This window comes from Malaclemys terrapin, chromosome 7, assembly GCF_027887155.1.
Source record: "Malaclemys terrapin pileata isolate rMalTer1 chromosome 7, rMalTer1.hap1, whole genome shotgun sequence".
Taxonomy (NCBI): Eukaryota; Metazoa; Chordata; order Testudines; family Emydidae; genus Malaclemys; species Malaclemys terrapin.
Genome location: NC_071511.1, coordinates 10,189,819 through 10,205,229, shown reverse-complemented (window position 1 = coordinate 10,205,229; position 15,411 = coordinate 10,189,819). Strand labels below are relative to the sequence as shown.

Genomic DNA, 15,411 nt, shown 5'->3' with positions numbered 1-15,411 from the left:
TGCAAAGTCAAGCAGTCAAAATTTAAGAATGTCAGAGTTAAGATTGCCCGTACAACCTTAATTTGGGCCCCTTGTGAAGCATTCTTTAATTGTGTGAGCACCTACTGTTTTTTTTCCCCCCTCCCCCACAGGACCCCTGGGTGATGTTGGGCAAAACACTTAAACCAAAAAGTTCACAGTTGGCCACTTATTGCTTGTTCCTCTTTTTCTGGGGCCCCGGTATAAGACATCTGGGGCCTGATTTGCAGAAATGCTGAGTGCTCACAACTGCAATTGAAGTCAAATGGTGCTGTGCTTTTGAAGATATAAAATGCTAGTACTCTGGGAAAACTGAGGCCTTAGGTGTCTCATGTTGGACACCCCAAATTAGTGGGGAACTGAAACACAGAAAAATTGCGGTCAAGTGTCCATCTACAGGAGCATTTGAATCTCCTAATCTCAACGAAGTGTCATGAGTGTTTGAAAAGCACTCATTAAGAGCACCATGGATACGCCCAGGAGGAAATAAATAATTTTATATTCAGTGCAGGGTTTGGAATGGGATTCATTGAATAGGGTCTAGGGCTGCACATTGAATGAAGATAAAAAGAAATTTTGAATAACAATCTGTGATATTCCAGTGTACAATCCAGATGGGGGGGACGGGGGGGGGAGTGTCACCCCTTCCCTGTAATCTGGGGTGTCTTGCAGTGTCTTGTTGTAGCCTCCAACCTGGACTGCGCATGACCAGCCACCAGCATGCAGGTCACTCCCAGATGTGTTTGTGTGTCGTATCCTGGCTCTCACTAGCCTTGGTTATACTGCAGGGTGACCCCAACACACTCTGTCCCACACTTCCCCAGAAATGTATGTCTTGCACTGCCCAGCCCTCACCTGGACAGTCCAAATATGTTAAGTCTGTTATTACTTTAAGGAAATAATAAACATTAGCCTGTTGTTCTAAACAGAGTTACCCAGACAGCTAAACTTAAACTTCTTTTATCTAATCCAGTGTATTTATTAACTAGAGAGATTTTAAGTGAGTACAAGTAACAAGGCATAAAAGTCAGAAATGGTTACAAGAATAATAAAGGTAGAACACTTTCTAGTGCCTAACTTAACAAACTATATAAAATTCAGGCAAAATTTCTCGCCACATGCTTCCAGCAAGATTACTGACCAAATTCTTCAGGTCAGGACCCCCTGCCCTGCTAGTCCAATGGCTGTTTCCTTTGTCACCTTAGGTACAGAGAATATGATAGGGAGACAGAAGGGGTGTCTTGGGGTGTTTGCCTCTCCTTTTTATTGTTTTGGTCCCCCTCTTGAAGAACATTTCCAGGTGAGAACTAGGAGACAGTCTATGTGGAGGGATGTTCCCTACTGGTTTGTGTTTCCTTTGTTTTCCTTCCCTGCATGATGACTTTGTTTGCTCCTTAAATGCAAATTAAGGCAAGCATACATTCTTTGGTTTAGAACAGAACTCTTTGCTGACTTCTGCCTGGGCAGGGCTGTGGGGTTTGGATCAAGTGTTAATATCATCATACAGGGGAATCTTTTCACTTTTTTTTTATTTTACAAGGACAATGTTGACTGGCAAATCATGAATTTTCAAATGATCTCTTACAAGGCATACTTTGTACAAAGATGATTACAGTAGTGTGTAGGGTGAGAATACACGGGTATGTTCTGTCCCAGCACCCGTTCACTGAATGAGGCTGCGGTCCTGTGGAAAAAATAGTATGTCCTCATGTAGTTGAAGACTGTATCATAATGCATACATATAATGGAGCTGAATTAACATTGCACAGGTGACTTTGATCCTGGCATTGCCTAACTTTTGAGTGCTATATTTTGCAACTTTAACATTCTTTTAATGTTTTTTTTTTAAAGAATATAATTCCATAAAGGATGTACTGCAATATGTTACCATGCTGTGTCATCCTACATTTAGGACCTGACCTGTAACAAGTCTTTTGTGTAGTCTTTGCCAGAAGAAAAGAGAAGAAAAAAATGCTTTGAGCATTTAAATCCAGAAACTCAGTCCAAATGAATGCCTTTAGTTTATTCTGGGTAGGTTGTGTATGCCATTGGAGGGCGGATACTGGAAGTGTATGAAATAGACCCAAGGCTACGATTCCTGTCCAAGCCTCCACTTCCTCTTGTAACTGAGTAAGAAAGATACGGTGTATTCCAAGACTGCAGTGCTATTCATTAGGGAGGGAAAAGGTGGGGGGGGGGGGAAGGGGAAGGGAGAGGAGGCTACAGGGTGTGGGGGTTGGAGAGAGAAAGGAGGGAGTGGAAGAGGTTATAACAACTTGTCAGGCTTTTCCTGCTAAAATGTAAATATTTGCTTTGCAAAGAGGTGGACACCAGAATTAGTTTTGTTCAGATGCTATAAATCCACTTGGGTCTGCTTTTTGAGAGAAAGCATCTTGAAGCTTTATCTGCTCATTGTCTGAGAGAAATGGTAACTTGCATATATGATGTGTGGAAAGTTTCTGGTGGAGAGGACTGCCTGTGTAAATGGAATAGATTTTATTGTATGGGTGGAGAAGTGGGTGCTAAGGTTCTCCCATATGGAAGAAGGATAAGGCACTCGGGGTAGAGGAACAGGAAGGAGGTCAGAGATGCTATTGGAAGTGGGCTTTCAAACCCCAAAGATGTAAGTTGGTTATATTAGCAATTCAAAAGAGTTTTAAGGAGGAAGGCTGGGCTCTGAATCAGGAAGTTTGTGCTTTTTAACTGGTGGTATCACAGGCTTACTGGGTGTCCTTAGGCAAGTCGCTTAATTTTTCTGTGGCTACATTTTGCAGCTGTAAAATGGGGATAACACTTATTGGTTTCGCAGGTGTGTATTGTGAGACTAAGTTACTTGTGTATTTGTGTTCACTGCACCGGTCTCAGTCTACAAACATGTTACCAAACCTATATATAACAAGATAAATGTTAAAATGGGACACCTAAACAGTACTACTCCCATAGACTTTAAAAGGAGGACCCCAGATAAGCTTCCACTATCATCCAACTCCAAGCAACATTTCCTTACCTAATGTTTGTAAAGCACTGTGATATCCTCAGATGGAAGGTGTGATGGACTGTAGGAGCAAAGTGGTGGTGGTGGTGGTGCAAAATTCTGTTGGGATATCTTTATTAGAAGAAAGGGAGTAAGCTGTCTTGGAAAAAGCTTTCTCTCCTGCCCTTTAGCTAGTGAGGATAGGACACAAGTAAATAATTCACTGCCTTTCTGCTTGATTTCATCAATAGTCCATCCCCTAATCAAGTCTCCGGTTCAGATGATTTCACACTTACTTTCTTAGGGGTTTCAACCAGTCGTCTTGTTTTTTACATCATATAAGTATTATGGGAATTATAAATGCATTAAATCTTTGGGACATGTATCCTAGAGGGCCAGAAAACCATCATAACCAGCCAGGTGAAGACTGCTGCTTGCAAGCAATAAGCTCTTGGAGGCTATTGCAGCCTGGTCAATTTAAAACAACCTTGAGGGGGCTCTTAAATTATGTTCGGGCCAAACCGGTCCTTAGCCAGCACCAGCTTGGAGGAGGAGAATTATAGAGGTGCAAAGCCATGTCCTGCTGCCTCCTCTTCCTCCTCCTCCCTCCCCCCAGCTTGCACATCTTCCTAATATCGACTGTGCCAAATGGAGATTATTGATTTTTACCTTCTACAGCTACACCCGATTTCTTGCTCTCTCCTCCAGGTAAGGAAGAATATACTTAGCAATGATGAGGCCCTCCATAGCAGACCTTTGTTGGTTTGCTATTAGAATGTTGATCATGAGTACTTCAGTATCTCAACTGATCTATGTTGGATTGATTAATGCTTTAGAGCTGTGAATCTCATACGTGCGTCTATTTGGCTCTATAGCAAAGCTGTAGATGCATTCATGCTGAGAATCCTGGGGTTTACAGTTTAGCCTTCTATGTGTAGTCTGCTAAACATACTTCAGATCACAGGCACAGGTGTTAGTCGCTTTCTGCATGTGTGAATGTGGAATGAGATTTTTTTTTTTTAATTTTATTATTATTTTTTTTGCCTAGCCCCAGCTTACACTTAAGTTAGTTGCCTCAAATTCTAGATTCTATAGTATTCCGGGGCTGAGTCAATATCTTCTGTTCAGGTGAAATCCTTACTTTTAGTTCTGTTTGAATTGTTCTTCTTGGGTGCAATTCACTGTTACACGGGGACCGCCCAAAGTCCTCTGTAAACTCCACTGTGGGACTAAGCAGGGATAGGGCTACAGTGGAGAAGCTTTGTTGGGTAGGTCCCTCTCTAGTAACGCCGGCATGCAGGTGGCATTTGGGGGCAAGCTAATGGTGAACCCATGGAACCTGTGACTACAAAGATCTAACAACGCAGGATTCCCAGAAAGGGGATGTTCCAAGCCATAGACTGGAATGTTAGCCGTGGAAGGGCTATATTGCAGCTACGTGGCCTCGTCCATTGGTTGTAGTCAGGTGAATTCCATCTCCCCTTCTTGCTTAGTTCCCTGCAAGTGCCCTCCATCCTCCTTCCCAACAGATTAAATGGAGTTGCATTCCATTCTGCCTGTCTGATTTTTCAGTATCTTGGAGTTCCTGAAGCTGCAAACTTCTATCCTTGCACTGGTTGTGGCAACTAAACGTTCATGTCCAAAGCTATCTGCATCTGGAGCATTTTAATATAGGGTTGTCAAAAGATGGTTGTAGCAGTGGGCTCAGAAAGCTTCCCCCGGTGAGAAGCTTTACACTGTATCGGTTAATCCAAATTCCCGTTTTTGGAGAAACTTTGCTTTCTCTAGGAAAAGATTTCCTGATAACTTCTGGGGAGGAAAGACGTGGTTAAAATAGCTATGGTCTCTAAATCCTCGATCTTTCGCACATATGGCTAGATCTCCAACTGGACAAATATATCAAACATAAATCTTTTAGGAAATTGATGTGTTTATTTATAGGCTCTTCTGGAGTGCTGTAATATTTCAGCACTCCACGTTGGGTCTGTGAGGCTGGGCATCCTTGTTATCCCCAGTTTACATATGGGGGAACTGAGGTACAATGAGAGTGGGGAAAAGTCCTAAAAAAAGTCCTATAGCAGAGTCGGGAAGAGAACATGGATCTCCTGAGTCTTATTCCAGGGCCATAACTGCAGGATCCTCCCTTGTATTGGATTGATAGCAGTCAAGAAGTCTAAGGCTCGTTTACTCGTTAGGGGGGAGAGATAGCTCAGTGGTTTGAGCATTGGCCTGCTAAACCCAGGGTTGTGAGTTCAATCCTTGAGGGGGCCACATAGGGATATGGGGCATTAATCAGTACTTGGTCCTGCTAGTGAAGGCAGGGGGCTGGACTCGATGACCTTTCAAGGTCCCTTCCAGTTCTAGGAGATAGGATATCTCCATTAATTAATTAATTTACTAGCCTGTACACATCCTGGACACATGCAGCTTGTTTATCAGACATATAAACATAACATTTGTGTAGGCATTTATGCACATGCGGTATTTGTGTAGGCACCTAATATGTACATATCACAACAGTGCATCCAAATCTGGTAATTACCAATACTAGTGGCCAGGTATGATCTAAATTGGCCACTTGCACTGGCAGTTACCCATGTGGACAGTAACTTCATGGACAAACTGGGCATTTGCATGTGTACAATTTTTTTCTTTCTTTAAGCACATAGGCTTGATTCTTGGAGACGCAGTCTTGTGGTGCTGTCATAAGGTAGGTGGCTTGTTGTGTAGTTAACCACGTGTTGAAAGGTAATGGGCTCAGTTCTGAGAGAGCTTTTTTCTCGGTGGGGTTTCTAACTATATGTGGAGCTTCCGCTATATGACACGCCAGTCTTCCAGGATTTAGTCATGGTAGAACATTTGATGGGTAGCCTTTGACACAAGGAGTTTTTCTTTTGATATTATTAAATGTTATAGTACCGGAAAAAGTACTGGGAAGCTGAGTGCAAACAAACCCGAAATGATGATGCAATGGCTAGTTATGTTACTTTTAGAAATCTTAAGTCTCTTGTATTGGCAATGGAATTTCATATATAGAGCAGGGGGTTAGCACACGAATTAGGATGTGCAATCGAGTTCACCTACCATTACCTAGTTTGACAATGTATTCGCATGGGCTGCTTTTCTTCAGTCCACGTCTATTGCTGCCTCGTAGTCATGTTTTAGCGGGGGAGGGAGCCTCTTGACACTTACTTTGCCTCCAACCCCCTGTGAGTGTCAGATTGAAATCCTGTTCTATAGTGATGGTATCTCTCCCTACAACTACATTGTACAGGAGCTATCGCTAGCAGGAGTTTTTAAGCGATTGGATTTTGAATTGCTGCATTGTTCATCGGATTAAATTGTATTTAATTAGCTTTGTGTTTTTGTCCCTTTGTTTCAGTGAAAAGATAACGGGGGAGGGGTGAAGATGAAAAACTGTCTAAATGAAGCTTCGTTATTTAAAACACACATAAAAACCTCCATAAGATGCCTTTTTATTCTGCAGCCCTTTATCTTCCTTCACAAGCTTTCCGAGAATGAGTAGTGCATGTTGAGGTTTATCTTTGCTTTTATGTGCAGTAGCCACATGCTTAACATTGAGCACATTTGAGTTGCATTTCATAGGGGTTTCACAATCCTTTTATAAAGGGACTGATCTGTTAACATCACCCTCTTTAGATCTAGCAGGCAGGATGTTCTTCCATACAAAGAAGAGCTCACAGTCTTTCTTGCCAGACCAGTAAGTGAATGATTTCAAGCCTGGTGGGCAATACTTGTGTCTATGCGTAACACAGACAGACCACAGTAGTAGGCAGCTGCATGTAATTTTGAACTCCACTCATTGAACTGTAATAAAACAATATAAGCACTGCTTGGGGGAAAGATTGGATGCAGTTATCCTTACACAAGGCTTGGGCATATGAAAGCAGTGCTGGCTGACAAGAGGATTTTGAGATTTGATTTTGATTGAATTGCAGAATTGAACAGGCCAGGAATGTCAGTGGAAGGCTAAATGCCTGTAGTGCCATAAAGTTTTATTCATGTGAGGCTTTCCAATATAAAGTAGATGGATTATTGGAAAAGGTGTCAAGAGACATGAAATAGAAGTGCCCAAAACATAAAATGTGTGTATAAGGGTAAAATTACTTCTTGCTTAGTGTATAATTAGCTCACAAAAATGTTTTGAGTAATTGTTTGTTTATTGTTCATCTTTTTTTTTTTTTTAAGCTAATTTATTGCATGGTATAAAAATGCAGTCCTTCGGTTTCCCCTTCGGATCCTCCTTTAGGGAGAATACATGCTGCTTTTAGAATGGGATTTTTTAAAAAGTGAACACTGTCTTAATTAAAATTAAAAATTAGCAGAGGAAGGGACTCTTTGTGTCTCTTAGTTGCTTACAAAAAATAGTCCACCGGATATGATCGTCAAACAGACACTGAAAACTATTATGCTCAAAAACAAGAGCGGGATGTGTATTCACATACCACAACACACTGACTTATTTCATAGCTCAGTAATGCATACATAATTAGAGTCAAATTTGCATAGGACAGCTGATATCCAAATTTGTATGACATTAGAGACAGCTTCGCTCAGTTGCAATGAGCTATGAACAGTAAGTAAAGTTGCACAGAAGATTGTATGTGGGTGAACAGGAGTGTGTCATATTTTGTCTCTCTATTCTTTATCCATTTACAAAGTTCTGCTTCAGTAGACATTTATTTAAGCATGTTCTAAATCATATATATTGTGACTGTGGAAAAAATATCCATAGCTTTATTCTGCATGCACTTGTTTAGAATTACAAAATAAACAAAGAGCTTCAGTCAAATGGACCTTTTTGTATCAAGCTATTTTTCTATTTTTAAATTCTGCATATTGAAATGAAAGGTTCATTCGGCTTACCTTCCTCAAACTGAGGAGTACCGTATTACATGAGCAGTCCCATTTATTTCTTTTGTAAGATAGTAGTAATGTGTGTAATGTTGGCAGAATTGGGCCCCAAACTACCACAAATTATAACTATATGAAATTGTATCTAAATGTACAGTACAGTGTAAATCTGGTTTTCTTTTTGCTAATTCCATGAACTGTCCCATCCTTCCTTGACTCCCCTCCTGCTTGAGGTAGTGAGAGTATGCTTAGGCCTTATTTATTTGTATTTGCCCTTTTTGTAAGCTGAAAGGAAATACCAAGATGGTATTATTCAATATGCTGGATTGTTGTTAAAATGGTCTAGTGAAAGTCTGGATTTGTAAACACATAGGGAAATAAGTGCCATGTTCTGTGCGGGTGGTAAACCTCTAAGGATTTATAAAATGTGTATTTACCACATGTTCCGTGGATCATTCTTTCCTTTATTTTGTTTTACTTTCTCTTTTAAAAATAAATGTGATGAATATTTATCTAATCAAACAGCTGCTCGTTTACAGTGGATTTCTTTGAGGGCAAAGCGGGGAAAAGATCCAGCTATAGTCTTTGAATTATGTGGTACGGATTCCGTGATTCTTGTTTTGTCCGCTTCGTTTTTTTCTGGGGTGCATTACAGACTGGAATATGAGAAGTTGATTTCTGTGTGTTGTGCTAATGACCCTTAAGTGTGTGTCTGTGTCCCAGATCGTGTGGGGAATCCAGTGGGAGAGGGAAATTCACAAATGTTAGAAAGAGCCTTTTCAGAGTTTCTGCAGAGCTTTGTAATATGCTGGTCTCTGCAGCTGCACCATTCTTCTCATCCCCACCCCAACCCTTGCACTGGCTGTGTATCTCCTGTGTTCAAGCAGAGAGGGCATGTGCCGTCATCCTTGGTTTGTCCAGATGTCAGTGCTTTGGTTGACGTATTTAATGTATGAAGAGTCCTTTAAAATAGTTTTCAATTCTCAGCCTGTGAGTGATAGTGTTACATTTTTGTTCCAGTTTATTAAGGGAAACTTAACTAGTTAGGCAGCCCTGGAGTGGCTGGTGCCTCGGCAAACTGATGATTTTTTTTAAAGAACCTTTGTGCCAGCTCCATAAAAAGCTAGGTTGGTTCTGAACAAATTATATGCCGCTCTGTTACAAGGAAAACTGAATCATATGGCAGTGCCAGTTAGTTTTTAAGTGGAAGGCAATGTATTCAGCGTCAAATACAGCCTGCTGGTGCTTGTCCAACCTGGAGGTCCATTGAGACAAGATTCTCATGACCTACAGTGCTTAAAACACATGTAGAGCACAGAGACCTCAAAGAGCTGGGCACTTCAGATCCAGGATAGTAAAATAATGCAGTTTAACCTTTCTTGGATCTTTCTGGCTAGCCTGTGTTTTCTAACTCTTTCCTAATGATCAGGGGAGCTTTTTTTATTCCTTTCGCTATGGGACATGCATCCCGGGTGACATTCTGGGCAATAGGATGATGGTGAGGCAACAGAATACGCATGGGTTTACCTCGCTGGATGATCTGATTGACGCATATTTTCTGCTTAAAGATTACTGCAGCTGTCCAAAAACCATAAAGCAGCTTCTCCGCAGTTTGGCCTGGTCTGTGCTAAATCAGATGGTCGTGATTTCTGATGTGGCCCCTCACATCTTTCAACTGATTTCCAACAAAGTTCAAGAGTATGGACTGGAATTGCCTGGCTGAGGTGGTGCTGATTCCCCTGTACGCTGTCCTCTGGTCCTAGTAAATCAGTTACCCATTATGCATTGCACATCGCAACCGATGAGTCACTCCTTCTGCAGTTCTGACCCCCCTCCCATCATAACTCTATCAGTGGTCCTTTACCCACCATGAACTCCACCCCAGCTCTTATCCTGGTTTTTTCACCTTCCTGTATTTCCAGTCATTCTTCAGCCTGAATCTTTCCCTGATTGCATTGCTCTTAGCACAGCCTCCTAGAGCCTATTTCAGGACTCTTTTTGGCACCAGAACGCACCCTGCACTGGCTTTGGGAAGGCTTGGAGGTTTTCTTTGTTAGTGTTTGTTTGTTTATTTTAACAAATCATCACCCCACCTTGGGGTGCCTTGGCTGGCAAATCCTAAGGCTCTCTCTTCCCCCTTAAGCCTGACTCTACCATCCCATTTCACTTGGGCCAACAGAAATGAGTTGGTGTCCCCTGCCTGGGAGACTCCGTGCCTCTCCATTTAGCAAGGGACCTGAGACACACTCCGCATCCAATGGTGGTGGGACCTGTAGTCCCCTTCTCTATCCACCTCATGTAAAGGAGGACAGACTTCTTCTGAAACCACTTTAGCTCTAGTTCCTTCTCTAACACCATCTAGGTCATGAAGAGAGAAGGCTGGGAAAAGAGCACACATGGCCACAGGAAAAGCAAGTAAAGAACAAAATAGATCTGTGTGGTTTGACCAGAACTTCTGTTGCTGCCACCCACAAGCCCTTTAGGAGGGCCAGAATCAATGTGGGTCTGCTCATGTGACTGACCCAGGGGGCTCAATCATGTTGCAGCTGCATAGACCACTTTTTCCCCACTTCGGGTGTTAAAGAACCCCAACGTATAGGCCTGAATATGCGTTGGGTCAAAGATGTCAATTACAGCAGATTGCATTCAAGTTGGACATAAATTTTCTAAAGCTTCCATAACAGTGGGTCAACGGACCATTAGGATGGTCTCCTGAACACACCCATACTAGAAATCTTCCATGAAACATGGAAGACAGACACGTGCTCTGGAAATGTATTGTTACAATGTTTTGGTAATGAGTTCTCAAAAGCATTAGCCTGACTTAGTCCTAGCACTTCCCCCTCCATCCGGGAAATGGTTATTTAGAGTTAATATAATATAATATAATATAATATAATATAATATAATATAATGGAGATATCCCATCTCCTAGAACTGGAAGGGACCTTGAAAGGTCATCGAGTCCAGCCCCCTGCCTTCCTTAGCAGGACCAAGTACTGATTTTGCCCCAGATCCCCAAGTGGCCCCCTCAAGGATTGAACTCACAACCCTGGGTTTAGCAGGCCAATGCTTAAACCACTCCATTGGCCTCCAAAAGCTCATGTTGACAATAAGGAAGGAAAAGATCTTCAGCATTATTGAATATTCCCAACTCACTTCCGGAGTTGAAAAGTACCTTGGGGGGCATGTGTAAATGCTGTATATATTAGCATTCCATATATTTATAGTGAATTGCTATAAGTGGAATTGTAGTATAATCCTTCAACAGTGTTTCTCCTAAATGAGCCATCACAAATTGGCAAACATTAACTTCTGACATAAAAAGGTAATTTTTCTTATTTCTGGTAATAACTTGTATTGCATTGATCTTATTAGTTAATAGCGTATTTAGACCAGGTGCCTTATTAAGTTGTACAGTTATGAATGAATGATGCTAAAATACATGTACTGGCATTAACACAGTCAAATTTGCTAAGCAGGTTTGCTAAGGCTTAATCCATGATAATTTATTCTTCTTAAATTCTGAAGGTGGTAACTATCTGAGATAAATGAGATCTATAGAGCCAGATCCTCAGGTAGTGTAAATTGGCATAGCTCTGTTGTAGTCACTGGATGCCAGCAAAGGATCTGGCCCTTGGTGTATCATATTTGCACCTAAGTTGATAAATTAAGATTGAAAGATAGTTTTCTTCTAATTCTTAATTGTATCTGGAACTTTGTGACATTGATATGCATGATATACTTTAATGGAAAAAAAAATAAAGTAGTCCACTAATACTATTTATTCTTTATGGATAAATACATAAACACAGAACAGGTATGGTCCCGATCCTGCTCCAAATTAAAGTTAAAGGCAAAAACTCTCATTGACTTCAGTGCTGCAGGATTGGGCCCTATGTGTCCTTAATTGATAAGCACTGAAATATAGAAGTGGAAATTCTCAAGTGTTTGAAAGAGTAATATAGCCATAAAACTGTTGATTGCTGATATTTCACATTACTTTGAAAAGTTTAACATGTCACTGCAATTCATGACCAAAAGTATTTTGTTGTCTTTATTGACCATTTCAAATATTAGTTAAACTGTTGTGTGACAAAGAAAATGTACAAAACCAACATGGAACAGAAAAATATATACATATTAAAACCAGGTAATAAAAATCTATAGAAGTCAGTTTTGCGTGCCCAGTGGGTGGATACATGGTCTATATTTGAGAAGTGTTTACTAATTCTGGGTGCCTAACTTGAAATATCTCGTGTCTGGTTTTCAGAGCTGCTGAGCATCATGTAGCTCCCCGGGACTTAACCAGCTGTTGTGAGTGCTTGATACTTTTTGAATGTCAGGCCCTAGCAGTGTCAGGTTGGGCTCTCAAAACCAGTACTTCTGATCATTTGGCCCAAACGATTTAATGAATTAGAGCCCAATCCACAATTACAGACCCTTGCTCGAAGGACTTTACACAGGAATAGATGTCTGTACTTCCAGAAGCATTTGCAGGATTTGGTCTCAACAGGTAGTCAGCTCCTAGTGCTTGGTACATTTTTATTGGGTATTCTGTTACAACAGGCTTTCCCCCCCTTTGTTTAAATTTGACATAGTGTTTGCAATGGAACTGGGCAGTGTCATGGAGTCTAAGTTTCCAGCTCACGTTAGATGGAAAACATTTCTGCCTTATCGAGGAAATAATTGTGGTTGCTTTGAAGGGGCAGGCTACGAGTTACTTCATATATTTTGGGGTGAAGGGCATGGAGGGGCGGGGGTATTAAGCAATTTTGGAGTCCATTCTTAGCCCCGTAAGTTACACAGAACCCAGCCGTGTTGCTTGAAGGAAACTCAAGAAACCCAATTGCACCAGGTAAAAACTTTGTAAAAGGCACTTCAGAAACCCTACCCATTATGATCTTAGCCCTCTTTCCCCCCACCCCCCAAGAAAAATCCCACACTTGGAATTAGTACCACAACAACTGCAGTTGTGAACCACAATAGGTTCACTTCTCTAGAGCACCTCCGTGGGGGTGCTGATGTCTCTCAGAGCAATTTGAAAACCCTACAGTGTGTGCTATGGATCCCAAGCTAATTCATTTGTTCAAACAAACAAAAAATCATCTGCTGCCGAGGGAAGCCCTGTCTGGAATAAGGTTTCTGAAAAAAGTCAAACTTCCCCCTTTGTAATTTACGATCCCTTTAACAATGCCACTTTCTTGAAGCCATGCATCATACATAAACAATGGGCCACATAGAAAAGTGTACTCCCCTGAGTATTACCAAGCATGTAATTTTGTCTTTAAATTCTTATGAGTGAAATGTAAGAACATGACTTCATAGGAACCTGTGAGACATTACAGCTTTTAATAATACTTTGCTTGTACATGTAATGCTTCATTTTTACTTTTTTTATTAATTAAATTGCTCCTTTTGTGCGTGCATGTGGCTGTGAGGAAGAGATCCCATGCATCACAGCATGCCCCACCCGACCCAGTCTTGGTGCGTGTCTGCCAAGGCAGTTTCTTACCTCCTCAGGCAGGCACTCTAAGATCATGTCCTGTCTAACTAGGTTTATGAAGTTTTTCACCCACTCCTTTGTTCTCAAAGAAGAACTCCCCTGAGAACTACTACTCCTCTTCTTCCTGTGTAAATGCCAGCCCTGCCTCACATTTCCCCGTTTTGCAGCAAGGCATCCTGTAATGCTGGTTTACACTGTCCACTAGGGGGCGTTGAAGAGAGGCAGCATGCTGCCTTGGAGGCTAAGACTAAATACCTGGGGTGTAGATGTGACATTCCCACCCCCACCGCAAGCCTGATGTGCAAGTACAAAGTAAGCTCTGAATCATACCTCTCCTGCGTCAGCCCACTATTGCTATCCATCCACATCTTTGATCTTTCCATTCATATATATTTTCATAAATTTCCCAGAAAATTGAGGTCAAACTTATTTCATTCTTGAATCCCTTGCCCCCATTTTTATTTATTTATATATATATTTTAACAGCAACATCTTGGATTATGTAAAATGCAGGTGACCAAACATCTTTAGCAAATCGCAGCTGCCATTCTGTCTGCAGCAGCAGAGTTTGAATCTGGCTGCTTATCTAATAAAAGGAAGAAGCTGCACTTTTTACAGCTTTTTGTAGCACCGTTTGTGGGCTTGCCCATAATAATACAATTATGAAGGTTAACAGGAAAAAACTGGGTCCAGGAGTGATTCTAGGCAGCTGGCAATCCCAGCGAATTGGAAGCGCACCACCAGTGAAAACTGCAGTGAAAAGCAAATTAAACCTCATATCTGCCATCTCACTCGCTTTTCTCTGCTTTCCTGTTTGGACTTGAAAGGTGATTGGAGCCAAGGCAGTGACAGTTGACGGAAGTGCTGCAAGGAGAGAGTATTTATTTACAGTGAATCGTGGTGATGCTTGTTCAGGATGCGGTTTCACGCAGGATGTTCTGTCCCCACCCCCGGTTTGATCATTTCTCCAACCCCCCATCTCCCCCCCCCCCCCCAAAAAAAAAGCCTTGATTGTTTGAAGCCACAGCTCATGCTTGGAGAAACATTGTGCAACATGCCTGTGCTTGGAATGCTCTGCTAATGTGCCATCATAGGAAGTTCCTGTATTGGGTATAGAGGCACGTATCAGGACTAACTCACATCCAGATGTGTTCAAACACAACTATAATCGTTATGCATTTAAAATAGGGAAGTAGGCTGCCTACATATGCTGCAAGCTATGGTTAATGTGGGCCGCTTAATTCATTGCCAGAAATACTGCCAGTTGATGTTGTAATGTCTTCCCCCCCCCCCCCGCAAAAAAAAAAAAAAAACCAACAACAACCCAAACCCAAGTTTTAATACCACACAAATGCTGTACTAGAATTACTTAATACAAAAGTTACTGAATTTTGATTTCACTTTAGCTTTTGGACATGGGATTTCACCTAGCTCTCGCTGTCCTGATAAGGTCTTTTCATTTCAATGCCAATTAGATTGGAAAATACTTCAGAAGAACATCATCTTTGCGGATGAATTTCACTCAGCCATAAATAGAGAGGACTGTAATGCTGTCTTGGTCAAAAGAGCAGTTACTGGGTAAGACCTTTTCAACATACTATCTAAACCGTTTGCAAAATATGATCACGGTTCTATACCTTACCATAGTATTGCTTGTCTCAGTTTGTTTAATGTGTTTGCAAAGTATTTTGAAAATGCAGAGCACTAGATAAGAACCCTATTGTTTCTGAATGCTGTTGGTGTGCTGCCAAAAAGAAAACAATCAGACCCCTCCTTCAGGTATAGCTTTCATACTGCGAAAAGTTGACAGTTGTCTGGTATATTGAGATATCCTGTCTCGATCAAATTCAAAACTTGCGGAAAGGTACTAGACTGACATAACTGGAAAACAAAACTCTCTCTTTTTCACAGAACAAGTACAGGATGAGCAGTTGCAGTGGAGTTACTGCTGCTCGTTGTGGAGCAAACTGTTCTGAAGGGACATCTTTATGGTTGAGTGCTCATTTCAGTCTCAGTGCCTACCAGGGTTGATCTTTAG

The 15,411-nt window shown here is 41.4% G+C and overlaps 1 protein-coding gene across 12 annotated transcripts in view; it reads left to right on the top strand.

The window, feature by feature from the left end:
- The window catches only part of FOXP1 (forkhead box P1), a 508,113-nt gene that overhangs the window by 101,376 nt on the left and 391,326 nt on the right, over nt 1-15,411 (top strand). For 3 of the 12 annotated variants that reach the window (XM_054033881.1, XM_054033880.1, XM_054033879.1), the window contains one exon: nt 14,849-14,951. The exons of the other annotated variants lie outside the window; for them this stretch is intronic. The gene's annotated coding sequence lies outside the window, so the exon portion shown is untranslated. The remainder of the gene's footprint in view (nt 1-14,848; nt 14,952-15,411) is intronic. 12 annotated transcript variants of the gene reach the window in all.